Source organism: Gracilinanus agilis, chromosome 2, assembly GCF_016433145.1.
Source record: "Gracilinanus agilis isolate LMUSP501 chromosome 2, AgileGrace, whole genome shotgun sequence".
In the NCBI taxonomy this organism is placed as follows: Eukaryota; Metazoa; Chordata; class Mammalia; order Didelphimorphia; family Didelphidae; genus Gracilinanus; species Gracilinanus agilis.
The window spans coordinates 112,391,161-112,416,459 of NC_058131.1; positions in this window are offsets into that span (position 1 = coordinate 112,391,161).

Genomic DNA, 25,299 nt, shown 5'->3' on the forward strand with positions numbered 1-25,299 from the left:
TGAATACATTAGCACTGATGATTCATAGCAGCTGAGAAATGTTAAGCCTGTGAAGCATTGTGTTGATGCTCAAATTTATTCTGCAGGCCATTAAAAAAAAAAAGAAAAAATATTTTGTATGCATCAAGCTTACACGTGTCATTAACACAGTTCATTTTTTAAAACCAGTCTTTCATAGAAGACAAGGTTTTGCAAAGAAAAAAAAATCTGCTGCTCGCTTTGAAATTCATTGACGCTGTTTTACATGTTTTTTATATACAGTTTGCATCAGCCTGTATATTAAGTGAATCAAATAGTTCTAAAAATGATGCATTCTCTCATTGCAGGGGGTATTGTAAGCCATTACAATATAAACTGTTCCAGTCCACAACACTATATGTTCATTTTGCTGTCACGCAGACAAAAGCTTTTAATGTTGTTAATGTGCTCTGTTTAAAAATGCCATTTCTGCTTTTATGCCATTTGCAGATATTTCAGTTGGTCTTTACCCTTCTTCCAAAGGGGGAAGAAAACAAAAATGCCTCCACCGACGATACAAAAGGAATCCCTCCCCACTTTCAGGCACTTCTACTCTTCCCTGTTCTCCTGCCCCCCATCCTGCCACCCCACTCTGCTTCTGCTCCAAGCTGATGGGGAGGGGAGGCCTGTCTGCCAGCTGACTCTGGGAAGGAGGCAGGGGGAGTGGAAATCAAAATGTATACCATTTGGCAGGCTTTCAAGAACCTGATCTGAAAAATATTGACAAGCTTCCATGAAGATCCTCCCTCATCTGTCAGCTCTCTGTCTTGGGTACAAGCTTGTGCTCTTCACCAAAGTTAGGTCTGGTAATAAGCACTTTCTTTTTGACAGGAATTTTAGGAATTATTTTGTGGCTCTATTTATCATGCTCCTGATACTGCCTCACTCTCCATAGGGCTGAATGGGCCTTCTTGCTGTTCCTCCCACACGGAGGCACTATCTGTCTCCTCGCCTTTCCATTGGCTGCCCTCTGTGCCTGGACTACATTGGTTCCTCGCCATTCTCATAATCTTTTATCTCCTTTAGGATTTAGCTCAAGCACGAGCTTCTTCATGAAGCCTTTCCTGATGCCCTCAGCTGCTGGTTACTGACCCCCATTACATTGTTTTTATTTCCTTTATAGAATGTAAACCATGTAAGGACAGACAACAATTCAATTCTTTCTTTCGCTAGTAAAGTTCCTGGCACCTAATAGGCATATAATAAATTTCTTTAATTGATTGATCGATTAGGAAGTCAGAGGAGGATGAGGGGTTAGGGCAAGACCTGAAAAAAAAAATTAGATTGTTCTTTTAAGAAGATCAAGAAAATCCCTATCCATCTTTAACAGGGAAGAAGCAAAATGCCCAAAGCGATGACTAAACCTGCACTTTCTATTACTCCCCATCCACAGGGAGCTTCAGTCAAATTTATATTTCCAGTTTAAGCTCCCTGAGGGCAAGAATTCTTATATTATCAGTTAATTTTTTTGGATTGCAAGGATACCATTGGCTGAGAATTATAGAGTGAGCACTCCTTTCAGGGATGGGTTGGTCTAAATCAGGGGTTTTCAAACAGAAGTCTATGCATTTGTTTTTAAAACTAGTTTGATAACTGCATTTCAATATAATTTTTTTGTAATCATGTTCATTTTACTTTTCACAATATGTTCATATGTTTCACTAGATAATCTGTGATAAAGAAGAAAGGGTTAAGAATCAGTGAATCAGATAGGCCAAAGATTCCATCATCAATCAATAAACATTTTAATAAGTAGTGCCTACTATGTGTCGGGCATTATGTGCTAAGCTCAAGCTGGGAAAAGTTTTAAAGGTCCAAGGAGGGTAAATAATTTACTAGGGTTACTTAACTCAGAAGTATTTAGGCAGCATTTGAACTTGAGTTTTCCCGACTCCAGGTCTAACACTCTTTTCACCAGGCTGATATTAATAGTCTATCTACCTTCCAACTCTCAAATTTTATATTTTTTATGATTCTACATTGCTAGCATCTACCTAATCCATGGTCTTGTTTAAGTGTACCCTACATAGGGGGAAGCTGGGTAGCTCAGTGGCTTGAGAGCCAGTCCTAGAGTCGGGAGGTCCTAGGTTCAAATCTGGCCTCAGATACTTCCCAGCTATGTGACCCTGGGCAAGTCACTTGACCCCCATTGTCTAGCCCTTACCACTCTTCTGGCTTGGAGCCAATACTTGACTACAGGTATTGGCTCCAAGCCAGAAGGTAAGGGTTTAAAAAAAAATAAAATAAATAAAAAAGTGCACCCTAAATAAATGTTTGAATTGAATTAAAAGGGATGAAAAGGAATTGAAATCTTGATCCCAAATTACTTTATGTTACACAGTGATCAAGAAATTAGTAGTTATAAAAAAGAAAAAAAGTAGTATTTTCCTGAGGTATGTGCTCTTTTTTCTTTTGGAGGAAGGGAGGAGTTAGGGAAGAGGGGGAGTAATGGATATCCAAATTTTGTAAACCATCTTCCTGATTAGGAAAAATGCCTAGGAGAATCCTCTCAGACCCGTCACAAAAAGTGGCTGCTAAATAGGAATCAGCTCTAAAGAGCACCCTTCTTCATGCTACTCATAGAATCACATACCTTTAACCAAACTGAAAGGTCTTGGAGGGCAAAGTCAGTGTCTTATTTATACCCATGAGGTACCTAGCAGCCAAAAGTGCTCAGGAAACATGCTCAGTATAACTTTGTTAATTGATTGATTCTTCCTTCTGCCATGGAGCTAGACAGGAGCAAAATATATGTTATATATTTTTATTTATACATTTTAAAAGAGGAGTTCTTTCATTGTTCATTATTGGGGTTTTTGTGTCTTTGTGTGAGGGTCAGTTCTGTCTTAATCTGCCAAACTGTGAAGTCCTTGAGGGCAGGGATTCTGTCTTACATTGCTGTTTTAATGGCCCCACAGTGTCTATCACTTATCTCATTAAGTACTGTTGATTGATTGCTTGTATGGATGAATAAATGGATGGATAGTAGATAGATGGATAGATAAAAGGATGGATTGATAGGTAGATAGAGGGGCAGATGGAAGGATGGAACAATTGCTAGAACAATTATCTTAGAGGGTCAAAATTTTTACTTGAAGAAGAATGGACAATGGAGGGATTGGCCCAGTAGAATTCAAAAACTTTAATTACTTAAGGGCGTTAAAAGAATGGAGACTAGAAGAAGACACAAAGTAAAACTCAGGAAGGAAGATGGGGAAAAGGAAGATAAGTCACAAAATGAAGATTTTTTTTTTTTTTTTTTTTTTTTTTTTTGCAGCTTTCTCTCTCCTCCCTGGAAGCTTGCAAATAGGGAGCATCTCATAAGCAAACATATCACCTAAATATAGCCATAAGATGTTCTGAAAGAAGAAAGGTACATATTGATCCAGCTCCAAAACTGGAGACAGGATGTGGGTCCCTAGATGAGTTCTGAGCAAGTAGAGAGGAGGTGGCTGGACCTCAAGGCAAAGGACCTACTTCCAATTCTCTTATATGTTACTTGTTATGTGTGTGACCTTGTGCCATCCCCCAAGCATTTATTAAATGTCTCTTAAGTATAATTTTTAAGTGCCAAACTGAGGAGTTTGTATTTTATCCATAACCCCTAGAGAGTCATTGAGATTTTTGAGGAGGGGAGTCATGGTTGTTACACTTATGTTTTTAACAGATTATTTGGTCTACTTTGTAAAGCACTAATAGGAGAGGAGTTAGACTGGAAGTATATAGAGAGATGAATAAGGAGCCTATTTCCGTAGTTTAGATGAAAAGTGAGGAGACCATCATTTGCAATGGTGGTATAGTGTGAGTCAAGGGAATGGGTTAAATTATTCTTTGAGACTGGGTTTCTCATCCACAAAATGAAGATACTGCCAGGCTCTTGGTTAGGTTATAATAGACGAATAGAATAAAAAATAGGTGAGGTGCCTTCAAGTTCTAAATCTGATGAATCTATGATCCCACCTCCACTTCCCAACTTCCATAACTTCCTCAATACACATGTCCCCTCTGTTTTTGTTTTTCCGATCTGTGGAAGAAAATAAGAAAAACAATTTCAACCAGTCTTCATGGAGAGCAAGAAATTAGCAACTGTGTTAGACTGCTCTCATGAATCTTAAAAGCCTGAAGATCTTTTAAAGTATCTGAAAGATACTAGTTGACTACCACACTATTTAGGTTACATTCTATTATGATGATATATATATATATATACATATATACATATGTATATATGTATATATAGTAGCAGCACATACGTAAGAATCTAAATTAGGACTCTAAAGATCTGGGTTCTAGTCTTGTCTCTGCCACCAACCTATTGCTATGTGACCTTAGGCAAAATCACTTACCTCCCCTATTTCAGTGTCATTCTCTGGAAATGAGAGAAATACCCGCCTTCGCTCTATCCTTGGGCTATTGTAAAGTTCAAACAAAATAACATGTAAGCAGCACTCTGGAGCCTTTCAATAGTATGCCCTCTGTGTCTGTCCAGAAAGAAGGCTCCAGCCCTCTACCTCAGTTTCTTTACAAGGAAACCAAACTGTGCATATCGCCTTGGGGGTAAGAAGGATCACTCTTGGCATCCAAAAGGCCATATGTTGTAAGCCCTGATTATAGACTTATTGCTGTGCTGTTTTTCCATATGGTTTTCCCGAACAAAGAATCCAGCACATCGGATCTCAGCTCTCCCCACGTGAGTGTTGAACAGCAGGGGTATGAGAAGTTGGCTTTAATGGTATTTAATCTAAGATTCCCAGCAGTCCTCTAAATCTGCATCACCATCAGGCACCCCAGTATAATACACACTCCTTCAATTAGCGTCAAAACCTTCCTTACCCCCTTGAAATGGACTTAGAATCCAGCTTCACAAAAACTTTTTTTTTTTTTAAGTCTTGAGATGGGGGTAGGGGTGGGAGGAAATCTGTGCCCTGTAGGACCTTAAAAAAAAATTCGCTGGCAAGTATATTTAGCTAGAGGAGAATTGTGGCTCTTCCAAATGACCATTTGTGGGGAGAAACCATAAGCCCTGGGGGGGGGTAGCTGAGAGCCAAAGCCAGGACACCCCAGAAAGAAGATATTTAACACCATTTCAGTATGGGCCAGATGGAAAGGTGAAAACCAGATGAAAAGGCATTTGAAATTGAAAAAGAAAAAAAAGAAAATCCAAACATCAACACAGGGAATAAGTAAGTCTCCCAGCCCTTCTTCTGAGTCAGAGCCAAGCAGAGCTAGTTGCATCTCAGAGCCCTTGAGGGCTGAGGGTGAGTCCGTGTGTGTCTGTTTGAGGACACTTTAAAGTCATGGCCTTTACATTTGTCAAAAACATCCCAAATTCCAAGGAACTGGAAGGAGACACAGCTGAGTTCTCTTTATTGATCTCCAGGCTAGGACTTGAAGAATATGATAGATTAGGTCAAGGTTTCTCAGGGAGAGACGGCAAAAACTATATTCAGCTGGCTACTAACTCATCTGGTGGTGATAGGCAGAGGGAAGACAAAGTGAAAGAAAGAGATTTTACATGTTTAAAAAAACACAAAACGCAATTATAAAGGTGACCACATTCTGACGCACTTTTCTAGAGAAACTCAAGAGCTGTTCTTTCATCTCACAAAGGTCTTAGCAGCAACATTTGAGAATAGAATTTGGAAGGTACTAATAGTAAAATTTACTCTCAAATAGATGAAAAGGGAAGAAGAAGAAGAATAGCAAAAAACACTATTTATGTAACTACATATTACATATACATGTGTGCATATATGTATATATGTGTGTGTGCATAATACACATACATGTATACATATATAGTTGCCGTTCATGTATGAGTAGCTAGATGGTACAATAGATATAGTGATGAGCATGGAGTCTGGAAGACTCATCTTCCTGAGTTCAAATCTAGACTCAGATACATATTAGCTGTGTGACCCTGAGCAAGTCACTTAACCCCATTTGCCTCACTTTCCTCTTCTGTAAAAGGAACTGGAGAAAGAAATGGCAAACCATTTCAGTATCTTTGACAAGAAAATTCCAAGTAGAGTCATGAAGAGTCAGACATGCCTGAACAACAACAACAACAACTTATGGAATACTTAAAGGTTTGCATAGTGATTTATACATGTTTTTTCATTTAATACTCACAATAGCTCTGTCGAGTAGGTGCTATTATCATTTCCAGATGAGGAAAATGAATCTAAGAAAGATCTGACAAAAATCTAAGAAAGCACGACCAAATATCTAAAGTGGGATTTGAATTCACATCTTCTTGTATCCTACTCCTTTCATCTACCAACTATTACTTTAAAGTTAACAGAGCAAAAGTGTAGGAAGAATAATGGTCCCATCAAAAAAAATAGATTTAGGGTGGAGCAACACTAGCTAAGCAGGCCAAGCAAACTCTCCTAACCCCAGCTATGTTTTTTAGGGATTGTACCTCTGTTTCTCCCCACCATCACCACCACTGCCACCCATCTGGCAAAATCAGGGCAGTAAATGAATTTGTGACTCGCCTTAATGATAATTCCATCCTTTCAAAAGAGAATAAAATGGCAAGGAGAAGTGTTGTTCTGGACCTGATTTTGACAAACAAGGAGAACTAGCTGCTAAAGCAGAAATGACAGGAGCCTTGGGGGCCAACCTCATCATTCTGTCATGGAGCCCGAGATAGAGAAGAGAAGAAAGCCAGGCACCTATCCCCTAGGTTTGGGGAGATCAGCTTGCAAAAGATTCAAAGAAAAGAATGAAGAAACTTGGAATGCTTAACTTGGGGAAGACAGGTCTTAGAGGGGAACAAGATAGCCATCTTCATGTATTTTAAGGGTTCTCATGATGAAGAAAAAGTACACGGGCTCTATTTAGCTTCAGAGGGTAGAACTAGGAACAATGGGTACAAGTATTGTACAAGTACAATATTGGTATAAGCACAAGTACAAGTATTGGTATAAGTAGCCAATAATTTCCTAACAATTAGATATATCCAAAAGGGGAATAGATGATTTCAGGAGGAAATAATGATAATTAGTAATAATTATCGCTAGCATGTATATGATACTTTAAAGTTTGCAATGTGCTTTACAAATACTATTTCAGTTCACCCTCACAACCCTGGAGGGAGATAAGATTATTAACTCAATTTTATCAGTAAGGAAACTGAAGCAGAAAGAGGGTAAGGGACTTGTCCAAGGTCATATAACTAATAAGTATCTGAGGTGAGATTTGAACTCAGGTCTTCCAGATTCCAAGTCCAATGTTCTCTCTATTTGGCCATCTGGTCTCTCTTAGGTAGCAGATTTTCCCTCAGCAAAGGTCTTCAAGCAGTTGTTGGATGGTGATTTATAGAAGGTCTTGTGTGAAGCATTCTTGTTCAGATATGAGTTGAAATAAATAGCCTCTTCCAACCTTTCCAACTCCTGGCTTCCATAATCATGTAATAAGAGTGCAAACATCAGATGATAGCAATAGGTTAATTAAGCAAATGTCCATCTGTCTTCTTGAGAAAGCCCACAAAAAGAAAGTGTAATCATGGCAAATTCTATGGGAGGTGGGGGGGGGGAGGTTTATCTCACACCTCCCCAGTTCCTGGCCAACAACACTCACATGTTCACTCAACTCAGATTTTCTTGTGGTGAGGAAGGAGGAATGGGGCAAGAAGGGAAAAATGGAGAATGGAAAAAGGAGAGTGGGATTTGGTGATGCTTATAAAGGCAAAGAGAGAAGCAAAATGACCTAGTGAGCAATAATTTCCAATGGCCAACCCAAGTATTTAACTGACCTTTCCACAAAACCAGAGCTGGAGTCAACAGGGTCTAAGACATTGGAGGGTGAAGAAGTGAATGATATTAGACATCCTGAAGCCCAAGTCAAAAGTAAAAACTAATAAGGCGATCTCACTACATTTAGCACCTACACAAGATCAGGGAAGAATTGAGAGGAAATAAAAACTATCAGGCACAATTTCAAGTAATGAGTGTCATCCTTAATCAGAGTCATGCTAAGTAGAAAGGCATTTGTCTGTGTGTCTTAGGCAATATTCCATTTCTCATTTCAATTAATCTGAAATCTATAGAGCACTTGTTGTCAAACAAACCCAGTCATTCCCAAGAAGGACATTCTCTGCCAAAATATTTATAATTAATGGTCACAGATTACAGAAACAAGCATTTATTTAGCACTAACCATGTGATAGACACTGGGCTAAATGCTAGAGTTAAAACAAAGAAAGGCAGTCACTGCCCTCAAGGAGTTTACATTCTAATGGAGAAAGACAACATGTAAGAGAGCTAAATAAGCCTGGAGAAGAGGGTAAAGGAGGAGGAGTACCCACAAGAGCATTGTGCAGAAAGTCAGAAGTATAGCTGGAAAAGGAATGAAATATGGGTGGCTGGGTCCAACCCAAAAAAGGAGGCCCTGGGAAGAACTCTCAATTGGAGAAGAGGAAACCATGGCAGAGGGATGTTCCAGGATGAGGAGGTCACTGACATGGGATGAAGTTACAAGGTAAACAGTGACAGAAGTTGGATTTTGATGATTAAGTTTGATCATCAGTTTTTGGTGATGAAAAGCATCCAACCTCACCCATGTTCACTGGATGGGATGAAAAGACAACATTTTCAGCTCACTGTCACTGGTCTGCCACACTCCCCACCAGCTCCCTTGACTACCCAGAGAAGAGTCTATCCAGAAATCAACTCAAAGAATCTCCATATCTTCTGGAACCATAGCTAAACTGCTCACTCTCTGGCCTGCTCCACCTCCCTGCTTTGACCAGGCTCAGCTAACTGCCCTCCCCTAACTCTCCCTCCTTGTGTCCTTGATGTTTTATCTTCCCCTATTAGACAGAATGTAAACTCCTGGAGAGAAGGCACCATTTTGTTTTCTTGTTTTTGTATTCCCAGCATTTAGCAGTGCCTAGAATACAGTAAGTGTTTAATAAATGTTTTATATTCTCTCTCTATTCATGTTTTCCACGTCTCCATTCCATTATCCCCCACTAACAGATAATAGTGTCCATTTTTGTGTTTAAACATGTCTGGTAAAAAAAAAGAGAAAGACCTGGCCTGGCCTGGGTCAGTCCCCTGCTCATTTATTCCCTTTGAAGATAACATATCTGGTCAATTTAAAGGGGCCATAGGTGAGGTGAGAAGCCAATAAACTCCTCAAAGTTTGGATGCCTAACTAATCAGTGAATTATGCACTCATCAATGAATCACAGAAATTAGAGACAGCAGAGTCCTACTAGGTCACAGCGCCCATCCCCCTACCAGGGAGCCACTTGGCTCTGCAGGATTTTCCAAGTGTGCTTTCTCCAGTCTAATTATAAATGACCAAGCAATGGGGTTCCCACCATTGCCTCTTGGGGAACTATTCTGCCGTCTAAGAGACCTAATTATTAGGAAATTGATCATTATATTCATACTAAATTCTTCTCCACTCAGTTTTATCACATCGCTCTTAATTGTTCTCCTTTTGACCCTCCCCCTAAACAATTCTTCTTAAGCACTTCAATTACTTTTTTCCCTTCCTCTATTCCCCAGCTGGCCTACTCCAGTCTGGAGTGAAAGGAGAAAGAGAAGAGCTGAAGAGAAGGGAGGAGGGAACAGAGAGCAGGGAAGAGGGAGGGAGAGCTTCTATCTAAGAGACTAAGCTGAAACTGGACAGCTCCCGAGGGCTAATGGAGCTGGAAGGCTGAGAAGAAGGAGGGCATCTCCAACCCCTCCAACATCGTGACCTTGCTGTTGTTCCCTTTGGGTCACCCATTCCATCCATACACCTATTTCATTTTACAATGCCCGACCTGCCCTTTTCTAAGGACAGACAATGGACAAGGTCCCTGGCCCCTAGGAGCTTACCCTCAATAGCAATAATATTAGCTGACAATTACATAGTTTATATAGTTTACAAAGCATTTTCCTGACAATGGCTCTATAAGTATTCTGTACAAAAAATAATGATAACAATTATTATTGTAACATTTAGGTCGTACTTTAAAGCCTATAAAACCTTTTACAAAAATTATCTCATTTCATCCTTACATAGAGAAATGGAAGCTGACTTGCACTGGCTCCCACTGCTAGCAAGTGTCCAATGTGGGGTTTGAATTCAGGTTTTCCTGCCTCCAAGTGCAGGGCTCTATTTATTGTGCTAGTTAACTGCCTTAGTATTTTTATGCCCATTTTACAGATGAGGAAATAGGCTCCAAGCAAATTGACTTACCCACATTCATATAAAGAATAAGTGTTGAAGGGAGAACTTGAAGCTGGGCTTCCAGACTCCACATCTATTACTCAGCCCACTATAATACACTGACTGCCTTCAGTAGACCACATTAATAAAAGCAGGCTGACTGGCTAAGCTCCAACATGTTCAGAAAAAGAAAACAAACACTTCATGGAGTAGCAAGTTCTGGTAAAAATCTCCAATAACAACTACCCTCCCTTTGTTCATGTAGACCCGTGTTGGCGAACCTTTGGCACATGTGCCAGAGGGGGACACTCAGAGCCCTCTATGTGGACATGCATGCCATCGCCCCAGCACAATGTTCACCAGAGTTTGTCACTAGAAAGCCAGAGGGATGAGGGGTGAGGCTACCCCTCCTCATTCTCTCCACCTAGTTTGCTTTTTGGGGCACTTGGTTTCTAAAAGGTTAGCCATCACTGATGTAGACTGTCTTGAAGTCACTAAATCAAAAGGCAAGATCATTTTAGGAAGAAAATAAAGAGAAAATCCTGATAGTTATGTGAGCTATGTTTCCAGTATCCTCTTTTCATGTTTTCTGGTATCTCAATCACTGAATCAGTTCTCTAGGATTGTTCATTTTCATTATCCCTTCCCAAATTGTTTATTTGAAAGTGTGGGGAGGGGAATTTGTTCAAGGAAGATTTCTACAGGATGCACAGAAATGCTAAGAGATTATCCATCCATTTTAAACAGGTTGATGTATTTTCCTGACCTAAGAATACTAGGCAATGCCCTGAGTATCCTTGGCTCATGAGCATGTGCCAAAAGAACCCATAGTTAAAAGACCAAAGCAAAGCAATTCCAAATACATCCTGGGAACTTTCTCCCCTTTCCTGCATAGGATGGATGGAGGAGAGTAAAGACATGTTTATAAAAGCCAGTGAGAATCTTCTGGGTTGGGGCAGTCATGAGGACACAAAGTTAGTAAGTCAGTCAAAAAATATTTGCTAAAAGTCTCTCATATTGTCAGATACCATGAAAAGTGGGGTATGAAAAAAGGGTAAAAGACAGTCCCTTGCCCTTGAGGAACTAAAAATGAGGGAGAAAATATGCAAACAACTTTATACAAACAAGATGTACTCGGGATAAATAGGAAATAATTAACAGAGGGAAAGCACTAGAATTAAAGATGGATTAGGAAAGGCTTCTTGTAGAAGGTAGGATTTTAGCTGAAACTTGGGAAGCCAGGGAAGCCAGGAGGTGAAGATGAGAAGAAAGAGGAACAACCAGAGAAAATGCCATAAGGGAAAAAAAGAGGATCTTATTCACAGAACACCCAGGTCAGTGTCATGTGTCAAAGAATATATGACAGAGAATAAGCTATAAGAATACTGGAAAGGTAGGAGAGGACTAGGTTATGAAGGACTTTTAATACCAAAGATTTTTTATTTGATCCCAGATAGGGTACCACTATAGTTTACTGAATATGGGGGTAACATTGTTGGACCTGCACACAGCTAGGTGGCTAAGTGGCTAGAACACTGGACTTAAAGTCAGGAATATCTGGGTTTAAAACCCAGCCTAAGACTCCAAAGCTATATGACCTTGGGCAAGTCACTTAACCTCTGTTTACCTCAATTTCCTCAATTAAATGGCAATAAATAGAGGATTAATAATAGTACCTGCTTCCTAAAATAGTGAAGATCAAATGATACAATAGTTTTAAAGTGGTTAGCACATATTAAGCAGTGTATAACTATTAGCTGTTATTATTATTACTTTTTAAAAGTTACTTTAGCAATTGAATAAATGATAAATAAAGGAGAAAAATAAAGGAGAAATAAAGGAGAAAACTTTAGGCAGGCAAACCTATCAGCAGGTTATTGCAGTAGTTGAAATATGAGGTGATAAGGGCATAGACCAAGACAGTGCCAAGTATCAGAGAAGGTGAAGTATTCAGGAGATATTACAAAAGTAAAATCCACAAGTCTTGGCAACAACTTAGATGGGGGGGAGGGGGAGGGAAGGAAGGCAGTGAGGAAAAGTTAAGAATTCAGAATGAACTCGAGGTTCTGAGACTGTGGGACTGGGAGCATGGTGGTGTTCAACAAGGGAGTGGCCATGCTTCCAGGTGAATGTTCAGCCAGGTTCTACAGAAGCCAAGTGTTGACTCGACCGCACATAGAGTGAAGGGGAGTGAGTTTAAGAGTTGCAGACACTGCAGCAAAAGAACCTTAGTAGTCCTGCTGGAGCCCCAGCAATGGACCAAAGGCACTGACTCTATATTTGTACCAAAGATGGTAGAGCTATATTTGCAATAGGATATTGCATGTTTACACTCAAGATGAAGGGGCTTCACTAACTCTTACTGTGAGTTCATCCAAACTGAATTGAACTTTGGCGAAGCTTAAGTAGGAATTGGAACTTACTGAATTGGGAGGGGAGGGACATATTGTTTTCTTTCTTTATTACTCTTTTAAAGTTCATTTTATACTAATATTTTAGAAGCACATTAGAGGAACACAAGAAAGTTTAGCTGTTAGACTTACGGTTAAGGGAAGAATTTATGACCAAACAAGATACAGAGAACATTACAAAAAATGAAATTGATTATATTAAATGTAAAAATTTCTGTACAAACAAAAATAATGCAACTAATATTAGAAGGTAAACCACAAATTTGGGAGGACTGATAGCAAGTATCTTTATCAAAGGCCTCATTTCTCAAATATATAGAAAAATGAGTCAAATTTATAAGATTACAAAACATTCCCCAAATGTAAAATGAACAAGTTGTTTTTAGACAAAGAAATTAAAATTATCTATAGTCATATGAAAAAAAATCTTCAAGTCACTACTGATTAGAGAAATGAAAATTCAAACAATTCTAAGATACCACCTCACTTCTATGAGAGTTGTTAATATGACCAAAAAGTAAAATGATAACTGTTGGAGGTGATGTGGGAAAATTGAAATGCACTGTTGGTGGAACTGGGAACTGATATAAGCATTTGAGAGAGTAATTTGGAACCATGCCCAAAGGATCATAAAATTAATACTACCACTACATCTGTATCCCTAAGAGATCAAAGATAAACAAAAAGGATCTAGTTGTACAAAAATATTTTTAGCAACTCTTTCTGTAGTGGCAAAGAATTGGAAACTGAGGGGTTGTCCATCAATTGGGTGATGACTGAATAAGCTGTGGTATATGGTAGTAATGGAAAACTATTGTGCCATAAGAAATGAACAGATTGAGTTTAGAATAACCTGGAAAGACTTATGCGAAGTGATGCAAAGTGAAGTGAGCAGAACCAGGAGACCAGTGTATACAGCAACAGAAATATTGCACAATCATCAATTGTGAAGGACTAAACTATTACCAGCAAAACAAGGTTCTGAGAAAACTCCAAGAGATTCATGATAAAAAAAAAAAACCACTATCTACAGCCAAAGAAGGAATTGTGTGAATCTGATTGCAGAATGAAGCCCATCATCTTTCACTTTATTTCTTTCATGAGTTTTTTATTGTCAATGTGAAATGTGTCTTCAGTCAGTACATGGGAATATGGAGATACCTATTGCATGAAAGCACTGGTATAAGCTATATCAAACTATTTGCCAAGTGGGAGTTGGGGGAAGAGAGGAATAGAATCTGTCAAAAAAAAAACACACACAAAATGGCAGAAAAACAATTGTCAAAAAATATTTCTACATGTAATTGAAAAAAATAAAATGTAATAAAAAAATTTTAAAGAAAAGTAACTACATACAACCAACCCATAAGACTTTAAAGAATGCCACCAAGCTGCCAGGCTTTTTGAGTCCCCTTGGCAGAGCTGGGGAGTTGCTGACAATTGAGTCAATGCCCTGAGAACATTTTCCAAAATCTATTGATCTGCCTATGGGGGGCCAAATCAAAGTCATTCTCAGGTGCTCTGAAACTAAAATAAATTGAGTAGAATAAATACAGTGAGATCTTTACATTACACACAGGGGTTGGAGGGCTTCCTAGATCAATGATAGTATTACTACATGTAATTATGTATATATGATTGCAATAATACATTGAATATCTGAGTCCATATAACAACACGATGGATCCAATGAGTTTCTACAGGGAATAAAGTTCTTTTGTAGTCCTAAATCTCTAGGCCATGGGAACTTTTTTCTTTATGCTATTGGAAAGCTTCTAAATAGGCGGAAAAAATAGCCTGGTATTTCCTGATCTTGCTGCACCAGGGGGAAAAAAATGTCTTCATGAGCGCTGAGCTCTTTCTAAAGGCCCTTCAGTTAAAGCTTTAAATAACACTTAGTTGTTTAATGAATAAAGAAAACCATCTGGTCTAGCAGGACTTGACTTGAGAAAGATAACAGGTCATTTCTGGCCACTTTTATTGGAACAAAAATAAAGTTGAACATTTAAAGGCCTAAAATACATTTAGTCTGAAGTAAACACACTTGACCCAAGACATGGAGATGAGAGGTCAGTTCATGTCATTTTTATTTAATGGTGACCCAACCAAAGTTAATGAAAGCTTTTACAAGGCTCCATTACAGAACTTGTCTAGGCTCATGCCAGTGTAGGCCCTGCTTCCTTGTGGCGATTGTGATCTGGGAGAACTAAGAGCATCTGTAACTACTTCCACAGACTCTAGGTCCAGACTCTTGAAGAAATATCGAGGGCCCACAAACACCATGACTCAATGCAGGTGTAGCCATAGACAAAATTGCCTCCACTGGCACCAGATGAGGGCCATAATGATTTTGCTAAATGGCATTGCTCACTGGGAATGCATACACAAAGCAAAGGGTCATGCATATAGTGAATGCTCAATTCAATCTGACAATATAGCAAGCATCCATTAAGCACTTACTTTTGTAAAAGTCATTATATTAGGTATTTGAGGAACAAAGACAAGAAGAGAAGAGCACTTGCCCTCAAGGGGCTTATATTTGACTATGGATGACCTCCATCACTGATTCTCATGGACTCCTGGTGAAAAACACTTAATGTCATCTATAAAATATCAACATTTTTCTCAGGTGTCCCACTGGCACTTCCTGAAGCTAGAGAGTTAACTAAAATCAAGCTATCAGCCTATGAGGGTGATTCCAAGCAATCTGATCAAATATGTGATTCACTTTAAAAGAGATGTCATTGAATAAAATAAAGAAAAAATCCAAAATAAAAACAAAAATAAAAATTTAAAGAACATCAATAAAACATTTTAAAATGAATAAAAGAGCTAACACACCTGCAGTAAAGTTGGAGGATTCCCCAAAATCCCATGAGTTAAATTTACCATGACAAAAACAAAATACCATACTGCAAGGGGAAAAAAGGGTTTTTTGGTCAAATATATTAAAAGATGGTTGCCAGAGGATTGAACAATTATCAATCCTCAATTAAGAATAATCTCAAATCAAAAATTGACTTCATGAAAGTTTATTTATAATTGAGAAGAGAGAGAAGAAATAAGGAACTAAGAATCTAACACAGCAGGTAAATTACTAAGATCCTCTAATTAATCCAGGTAGATCTAATTAACCCTCAGCCTAGAGTCAGAGGGCCAGAGGGCCAGAGGTGAATGAAAGTTTGCTTCATTCACAGAGTCTATTAAAGGGAAGTTCCTTAAGAGAAGTTCAGGAAGATTCAGTCTTTAAACTCACCACATGGACTTGTAAAGAAGATATTGAAAGCAGTCAAACCAAGGTCTCAGCGTTCCAGCCAGCACTCCTCCACAGACCAGAAGAGCTCCTTCATCAGCCGCCCTCTTCACCAAAAGCCCCTCTCACTCCCTTAAAAGGGGTCACTTCCTGTGCCTTCCCCTAGTTTGCATGTCCAATCACAACAGATGCTTCTCTTAGGATGCCTAGGGGGCAGTCAGTTGATTCTGACTCATCATCCACTCTAGCACACCTGGGATTCAGACCTCCCAGAATTGGAGGTGCCCTCACCTTTGGTGATTAAATCTAAAGATGGGCAGTGTAGACTTAATCTAATTATCACGATACATAGCTGATCATCCAGTTCTTTGAGACACAGAAGTAAGTCTCCAAAATGTGCAGGAATTTGAATTCACTGTGTAGATATAGTAGGGTAGTTCCCATTGTGTGTAGGGCTAAAGAAAACAGCTGAACTGAATAGAGCCTGATTATACCAGCATTCAATCAAATATCCAGAGGATTCTGGATCTAGATAGTAGGTATGGGGTCTTAGATAAGACCAGCCTATAGATGTTAATAAATGGACTGGGCAAAAAGTGATGTATATGAGGACAGGCACAACTCAAGTAAAGGTGGAGGGAGCAATACTGCTACACCATCTGTGGTGTTGGGTCTCAGGTCTCTTTTACCTCATGCTGCCATTTTGGTAAATAAGGGATACAAAATGTCTTTATTGGTCCAAGACCATAGCTTGTGCTGCTCTATAGTCTATATAGAACATGTACCAGAATCCAAGCAGGAAATTAAAATAGCTAATTCAAAACCTAAGTGAACTGAACTGTTATTCCATATATTCATTCCTTTGCTTATCTAAATCTTCCCCATGCTTCATGGACCAGGTCAAATCCCATTGTTGATAGTCTACTCCCTGAGTTTTTAGTATAACCTAGTACTTACAACAGTGCCTGATGCATAGTAGGTACTTAATAAATGCTGATTGATTGACCTTGAAGTAAAATCTATGACAAGCTTAACTCCAACATTTTAGAGGTAGGCATATCATAGTTAGGGTAGTTTAAATGGCACAGTGGATAAAGTACTGGACCTAGAGTCAGGAACACTCCTTCTCGAGTTCAAGTTTGGCCTCAGATACTTTCTAGTTATGTAACCCCCGGACAAGTCACTTAACCTTGTTTGACTCAGTTTCTTCATATATAAAATGAACTGGAGAAGGAAATGGCAAACCACTCCAGTATCTTTGCCAAGAAAACTCTAAAAGGCATCACAAAGAATCAGACATAAATAGAAGAGACTGAACAACAAAGATGGATGGCAGTGACCTTAAAGCCAAAATATTTGGTGATGTAAGGTCCTTTGCCAGAAGAGAAGCAGGGGTGTGCAGACTGACATAGCTAGAGTGACCGGTGAATATCCATAAATACAGCCTTTGATTCCAGAGGAATTCTACCAGTCCTAGTGTTTAATCTTATCTGACTTGTCCAACTGGGGAATTTGTAAAAAAAACCAGGTCCCTTAGCTGACATCATTATAAAACTGCACAGTCCCTAACAACTAACAGTCATCTAGTGGTTGAACAGCATACACCTGACTTTCTAAGAGTAGTTACAATTTACAGTTTAATTTCTCTGAATAAGACAAAACAATATAAAAAAAGAGAATTAGGAGAGGGAAGAAAGAGGAGGTACCAGTCACTGGCATAGTGTATATATGGTTGGGAAGTGGCTTGGAAACCTGGTTCTAGGCAAGATAAATGTTTGTTGATAGTATCAGTAAAAATCCCCATGCAAATCAGTAATCTGATAAATTAGCATGTTCATTTTTAGCTAAAATTTCTAAAAAGTAATCAGCATGTATTTCTAACCTTACATGTTTAAAAATGAATACCATTTTAAGGAAGAAATCTTTTGTTAAGTTTTAGTTAAATTTACAAAAATAAAATTGGGTAAAATTTGTTCAGATATTTATTGCAAAGATAAAAAGTTCTATGATTGAAAATATTTTTATTAATGGAGAATTCTGGGGAATTGTTTTGTTAATATCACTTACCTCTAAGAAACTTTCCCTGATCAACTCAACCCATGGTCTTCCTCTTCTGAGCTCACAGAGCACTCCTTGTTTCATTTAATTTAGCCTTCAATTATACATTGTCCATTTTCCCCATTTTCATATGTCTTAGTCTTCTCTATCCAATGAAAATGTAGGCTCATTAGGGGCAAGAAGTGTATTCTTTTCTTTATATCCTCCTAAAGTAGGAATTTTGTGATACATTCCTTCATAAGAAATCCCCTAGTGCTTGGCCAAGTACATCAATAAATTTTTAACTGAACAAATGGGTGAATGAACACAAATGGAACTATCATTGGAGGACCATTAGCAATCAACTCGGCCAAGGAAACTGAATGAGGAAACTGAGACCCTGAGACTATTTTTTTCTCTGTGTAAAAACAGCATCCTGTCTATTCTGCATACTTTAATTTCACTTAATTATTTGAAGAATCAGAAATAAAATCTAACTCTCTTGATTCCAAGACCAATATTTTTCTCCAACACCATTCTGTGGGTGAATGTTGAGTAGTAGATGGAGTACTGGACTCGGAAGTCAAAGAAACCTGAGTTCAATTTCTGCCCCAGACACTTAGCTGAGCACATACTTTTCTGGACCTCAGTTTCCTCATCTGTAAAATATGGGAAATCATAATACCTTCCCAGACATAGTGTTGTAAAGATTAAATAAGAAAACCTACATAAAGTGCTTTAGAAATCTAAAAGTACTATATAAATAAAAACTATTCCAACTTCATTCTCTAAGGATTCAAATTCCAGCATAACTGCATTTATATAAGTGGCATAAACCCCTTCAAGCTTTGACCCATCAAGCAGTCTCTTTAAGGAGCAAAATGAGAAGCATTAAGGCAGCCCATCAAGTTGCTAGAGGTCAGAGAAGATAAAGAACAAATCATAGTATCCAGGTAATGATGACAAACTTATCCTGTGTGAATCCGAACCCAGATTTGATTACTATCAGTTCCTTCGGTAGCAAAGACCAACACCCTGTTTTGTTTGTTGTATGTGTTTTTCCCCTGGAAAAAAAAAATAGAAACTTGACTCAAGATTTGGTTGGGAGCCAGCAAAAATGAATAGTAATGAGGCCATTTCAATAGAAATGGCCTCATTACCATGCCAGTGGCTGATAAAACCAAATGCTCAATTCTCTCTAGCAAGCAAGGTGCTAAAAGCAGTGTCCTTCCGCTTGTCTGAAGGAAATAATCCAGGGTTTAACAATTAAAACTCTCTTCTTAATTATGGTCATTCTTAATTTAACCAAGTTATGGGAGGTGGGAGAATTATATTATTTCTTCAGCACAACTTTAAAATTGATTAAGGAGACATTAAATGTTATCAGGGTCTTTAAAAAAAAGAAAAAGGTTCCTTGCATATTTTAATGCCTTAGAAAATGTTGTAATAACATTGTCCAAAATCTGGTGAAAGATGGTTTTGAGAGCCACGAGGCAGCACTGGCCAGGAACCAAGCTTTGGAAGTCATCAAAGAATATCAGAAACCTCCCTGATGGTTTGTTTTTTGTTTTCTCACATTCAGGGACAATAAAGACTGTTCATTAAACTTGTTAGCAAAATAAAGTCACTCACATGAACTTCTCTGCTGCCCTGATGCAGCCACTGCATTTGGAATGAGAACAGCAGGCAGGACCAACTTCCTCATCTGTAAAATGAGAAGCTTGGACTAAATGAACTAAGGTCCCTTCCAGTTCAAACACTCTGGGATTCTAGTTCTAGAAAAAGGGGGCCCCTAGGCTGAGGATTCATCTTCTCTTCTTTCATATAACCTGCTCTCCAGGTAGAGGAAGAAAGAAAAGAAATAATCATGAGAGATGGATAAAGGAATTCTAATCCAAAGTCTTTCACTCCACAGTGTCATTTTAGTAAAATGATATTTATTTCCCTAAAAAAAACTAATAATAATCAACAGCTAACATCTAGATAGTACTTTATGGTTTGCAAAGGGCTGTACAAATAGTTATTTCAAAGATTCTCTCAACATCCCTGTGAGGTAGTTGTTCTTACTGTTCCTGTTTTACACTTGCGGAAACTGAGGCTGAGGGAGTAATTTGCTTATGACTGTCTAAAATAGAATCCAAACTCAGGTCTTACTGTATCCAAGTCTGACACTAGCTGTAGACAAAACTCCAGTGGGCCATTCCTCATTGATTCTATTTTGTAACCTTCACCTTGTCCCTGAAGACAAGGCTAAGACATCTATCTCTCTCTTCGCCTCTTAGCCAGTGTGGTTTGACTCTCTGCTCTGGCAAGCCAAGAGTGTGTAAAACTTCCCCAACCATTTTCCAGTTCACCATAAAATCTTTTCCCTTCATCAGCCGGCCAGTTCTACCTCTCCCTTCTCACTGTGCCAGTCATTTCAGCCAGAAAACTACAAGCAAAGTGAGTATGAAGCAAGCACATGGTGTGCAAACTCTCCTCGCCCAGGCAGGGGGTCCGGGGGGGAGGGGGGTGTCTTTCCATGCCACTGCAATCAAGCCTTTTAACACTGAACAGTGCAAATTGTCCACTGGGGACAACTTGAAATGTCTCTGCAACGCACAGTGTGCCGTGCTTACAACCTGGCTCCCACCGAGCGACTACCATTTATGGGGGACTCTTACAAAATATCTTATGGCCTGTGTTTGGTTATTGTCTGATATTCAATTGCAAATAAAGGAAGAAAAAAAAAGAGGAAAGGGATCATCTTAGAAGAATGAACCATGCATCTCCCTCCCCCAGCTGCTATGTTTCCTTGGTAAGACAGTCTCCCACAAATTCACAAGCCCAGTTACAAAAAGTAAATTCACTTGTTAATATTCAACCATGCTATCTGGTTATGGTACAGCCTAGCAATAAAGGACTGATAGACCCATTCTTTCAGGGGGACATACCACTGATAAATCAAAAACACTACCACTGGAGACAGCGTTGTGAGGAACCAGCTGGCATTGCTTATATCTGTCCTAAGTAATCAAAAATCATGGCAAACTTCCTTTCGGAACGTCTAACCACAAGACATCACAGTGACCAGCCTGAGCCCGGATGCCTGTGTGCTCTAGGGGGGTGAAGGGAAAAGGATTGCTTTATTCTTTATGACATGGTCAATCAAGCCTCGCTGGAATTTCACCCCCAGCCCATTTTACCTAGCCTGCTTCCCCACCATTTTCCAGGGAAGGTGACAATGGGGGAACCATGTGACTTTGCACTATTCATTCACCCTTGGACAAAGTATCTCACCCGAGGATCTTGAGTTAGTCAATCATTAAGTAACTCAATCTTATAGAATTCTTTGGAGAAATTAGTATGCCCATTCCACAGAAGGCAAAGCAAAGTATTGGAGCCCTGAGACCCAGGGTAGAAAAGGTCCTGTGCAGGAAGTCATGGGACTTGAACAACTCAGCCTGGCATCCCTATTCAGCCTCCTGACTAACACGATGATGGCATTTCTTTTCTAGATCATCAGTCAGTGAACATGTATTTATTAAGTCCCTACTACATGCCAGACACTGCCCAAGCAGTGATGGCCAACCTTTTAGAGACCTTAGAGACCAAATGCCCAAACAGCAACCCTCACACCCCCTTGTGAGTTCCCCTGCCTTATCCCCGACAGGGGAGGGAGGAAATGCTACCATTGGGCTGCTGGGCAGAGGGGCAGGGGATGGGAGAAATGTCCTCAGGCACGGTGAGGAGGGGAAAGGAAGCAGCCCCTTCTGGAGTACTCTGGCACACATGCCATAGGTTCACCAACATGGTCTAGGGTTACAGATATAAAGAGTAAAATAACCCTAATTCATGATGAACTTACATTCTAATGGGGTAGAGACAAGAAGTATTTTTTAAAATGCATATATATGTATAATGTTAACACACACACATATATGCATAGATATAGATAAATATAGATAAAGTTTGGGTAAACATATACATAGGCAGCTGGGGGCCACAGTGGATAGAGTGCCAAGCTTGGAGTTAAGAAGACTCACCTTCCTGAGTTTAAATGCAGCCTCAGATATTTACTACTTGTGTGACTAGGGGCAAATCATTTAACCCTGTTTGCCTCAGTTTCCTCATCTGTAAAATGAGCTGGAAAAGGAAAAAGCAAACCACTCTAGTGTCTTTGCCAAGAAAAAAACCCAAATAGGGTCACAAAGAGTCAGACATGACTCAAAAATAATAAATAACAACAAATACACACACACACACATATATGTTAAATACAATGTTTGGGGATGGAGGAAACTAGCATTTGGGGAGATCAGTAGACTTTATACAGAAGATGGCTATTCTGAAATGCTCTCAAAATTAAGGCTTTGTGGCACAAGGTCAGTCAATGTAATTTGGAAAGCCATTTTCCTTCTTCAGTACCAGAATTAAGGACATTTCTCAAGCCAGTGCCATACTTTCCTATCCTCCCTCATCAGTTTCCCTGCTGAGACTCACCCACAGACACATGTGTAGCATTTTCTGTTCCAGAACCTCACTGTCAGTACATTTTGATAGGGTTGGATTCAGCAGCAATCTCTAATTACCACAACCTCTACCTATTGTCAGTCATCTGACCGTGCCATATGGTCCTTTTTATATGATATTCTAAGTCCCCTACAATAGATATTATTGAATCTATTGACATTTTTACCATATTATTTAAATATTTAAGAAATAGTTTCATGAGTTATTTTTTTCCAAACAGGTTCCTTCTTCTCCATCACAAACCTCTATGTAACTGCTACTATTCTAAAATCACAGATTTATAGCACTAGCAGGGACATGAAAGGTCACCTAGACCAACCTCTACATTTTATAGAGAAAGATGCCCAGAGAAATCAAAGAGATCATTCATTGGTCAGGAAATGGGACTTGCTCAAAGTCATATAGGTAGTTAACTGGCAGAATTCAGACTCAGACTTCTATCTCTCATCTCATCTCTACTGGCTTCCTACCTGTGTGACTCTTTATTTCTTGGTTCCTCGGTTTATTCCTTTGTAAGACAAAGGACCTGGACCATATTATGTCTCAGTATCTTTCCATATCTAAATCTAAGATCTTATTACATTACATTTTTACCAAGTCTGTCATCAGGATTCTTAGAATGAGAGGTAAAAGAGTAAAATAGAAAAGCCACTGAATTTGGTACCAGTAGACTTGGGTTCAAATCCTAATTCTGATACTTAATATTAGGGCAAGTCTTTGGGGAGTCATTTAATTCTTTTGGCCTCAGTTTCTTCCTTTATTAAACCAGGAGACTGGAGTCAAAGTCCTTTGATTTTCCCTTCCAATTCTAAATCTATGACTAGGAAGATATGTGTTCATAGATTCCTTTAGGGCAGCAATATTAAGAAGAGTGTGCCTACAGCCTGGGGGGCCTACTTATAGGGCCTGCATTTGTCTATCTTTTCCCAACTCCAGCCAAAAGTATGCATATGGTAAGGCACAAAAATGACATAAAGCACAAAGACATTATTTCAGCAGGCTGTCAGCTATTACATAACCACAAAGAAATCCTTTTGTAGATTCTTATAGCCCTACCAGCCAGAACACATGTGATTCAGATACTGGTGTTTGCTAGGATCCTGTAGGGTAAGGGGCATTGCTTTAGAAACCTCTTCACTTGGGCTAATGTCCTTATAAAACATCTCCGACTTCCCTACACACTTTCATCATCATCGGTGCTTTATTAAGCACTTACTGCATTCCAGGTATCTTGCTAAGAGCTAAAAATACAAAGAAAAGCAAACAGGGAGTCCCTAATCTCAAGGAGCTCATATTCTAATGGGAGAAACAACATGTCAATAGCTATGTTCCTACAAGATATATACAATTGTTTGGGTGATAATCCCCTCAACATGCCAGAGTGAATTTCTTGCCTTGGGATTCAACTAAATAGGAATTTTTTTTCTCCCAGATCCTAATTTTCTAAAGAAATAGATTGATATGATCTAGAGATGATTAGACCAAAGATTGAACCAGAGATGATTGCAGCATCTTCTGTCCTCACAAATCTTCAACGTTCAAGTTGCTCTGACCTTTCAGTAAAGCTTGAATTTGAACCATTCGTTGCTAGACTCCATCGTTTGATGAGCATTTATAATGTTAATATTTCCAAGTTTCTTCCTGAAAACAAAGTCCATGTTTTTGAACACCGATATTCTGCTGGCAAGGTCATGGAACACGACAGGCTCTGAAATGTTATAGGTGAGGTTCACCCAAAGAACAGTGTTTTACAGAGAGATGTAGAAAGATTGTAAGCAGGCTGCCACACTGTAAGAATGTAGAACAATGTAGGAGAACATCATGAATGACAGCACCAAAGAAATATAAGACAGAAGAAAAGATAGACCAGTCACAGCAAAGGCAAAGAGTAACCCACGAAAAGCTCTTATGCCCCACTCACAATCACACACAAACAGAGAGAGAGAGAGAGAGAGAGAGAGAGAGAGAGAGAGAGAGAGAGAGAGAGAGAGAGAGAGAGAGGAAAGACACCTTCAGCACACTGCATGGATCCCCCACATCAAAGTGAATGGAGTACATGGCCAAGAGTCACAGAGGAGCTGTCATCTGCATTACTGGAAGGAATGCCCACACCAGTGAGATCACAGGTACATTTATTGGAATATTATTGTATTTGAAAGGGCTGTCCTTTCCAGAACACTGCTTAGAAAAGTGTCCAAATATTGATTTTAGAGGGTTCGTTTATATAAACCTATCTATCTATATGTCTGTAACACTGTGCCTTCTCAACCTGACTAATTGGCACACCCAGCTTGTTTACTTTCCATGTATATTATTATATTCCAGTCCCTGGGAACCCTGAGGAACAATCTATTAATCGAACATGGAGAATCTAAAACAGGCTTTCACATTTACACGTATCACATAAACATGAATACAGTCAGATTTACCCTCCACAGTGATTAGGAGTATTAAAACTTGAAAGGAACACCCAAAGCAGACACCTGTTCAATTGATAAACATGTATTAAGCGCCTACTATTCACAGGCAGCTACTTCTTCTGGGCTCTACAGCTACTGGGACTTACTCAGCATGACTTTCTGCTCCAAACTATTTCCTATTAGTCTAATAGATTCATTAATACCCAGAGACTTTCTGGGATAAACTAACCCAGTTTTCAAGCTTGCATTCATGCTATTTTCAAAAAGTATGGCCAACTTTAAGGAAGCAAGTGGAAAATGGGTAGACAGAATTTGCCTGGGCTTCTAAAGGCAATCATGCAAGAATATAAAAAGTAGATGCACCTCTCACATGAAGGCATCAAACAGGCTCAGTCATTTATCTGCTCTCAGGGGGGCCATCCATCATGGCAGCATCCACACTAGCCCCTGCAGCCTCTGCAGTTATTTCATAAAC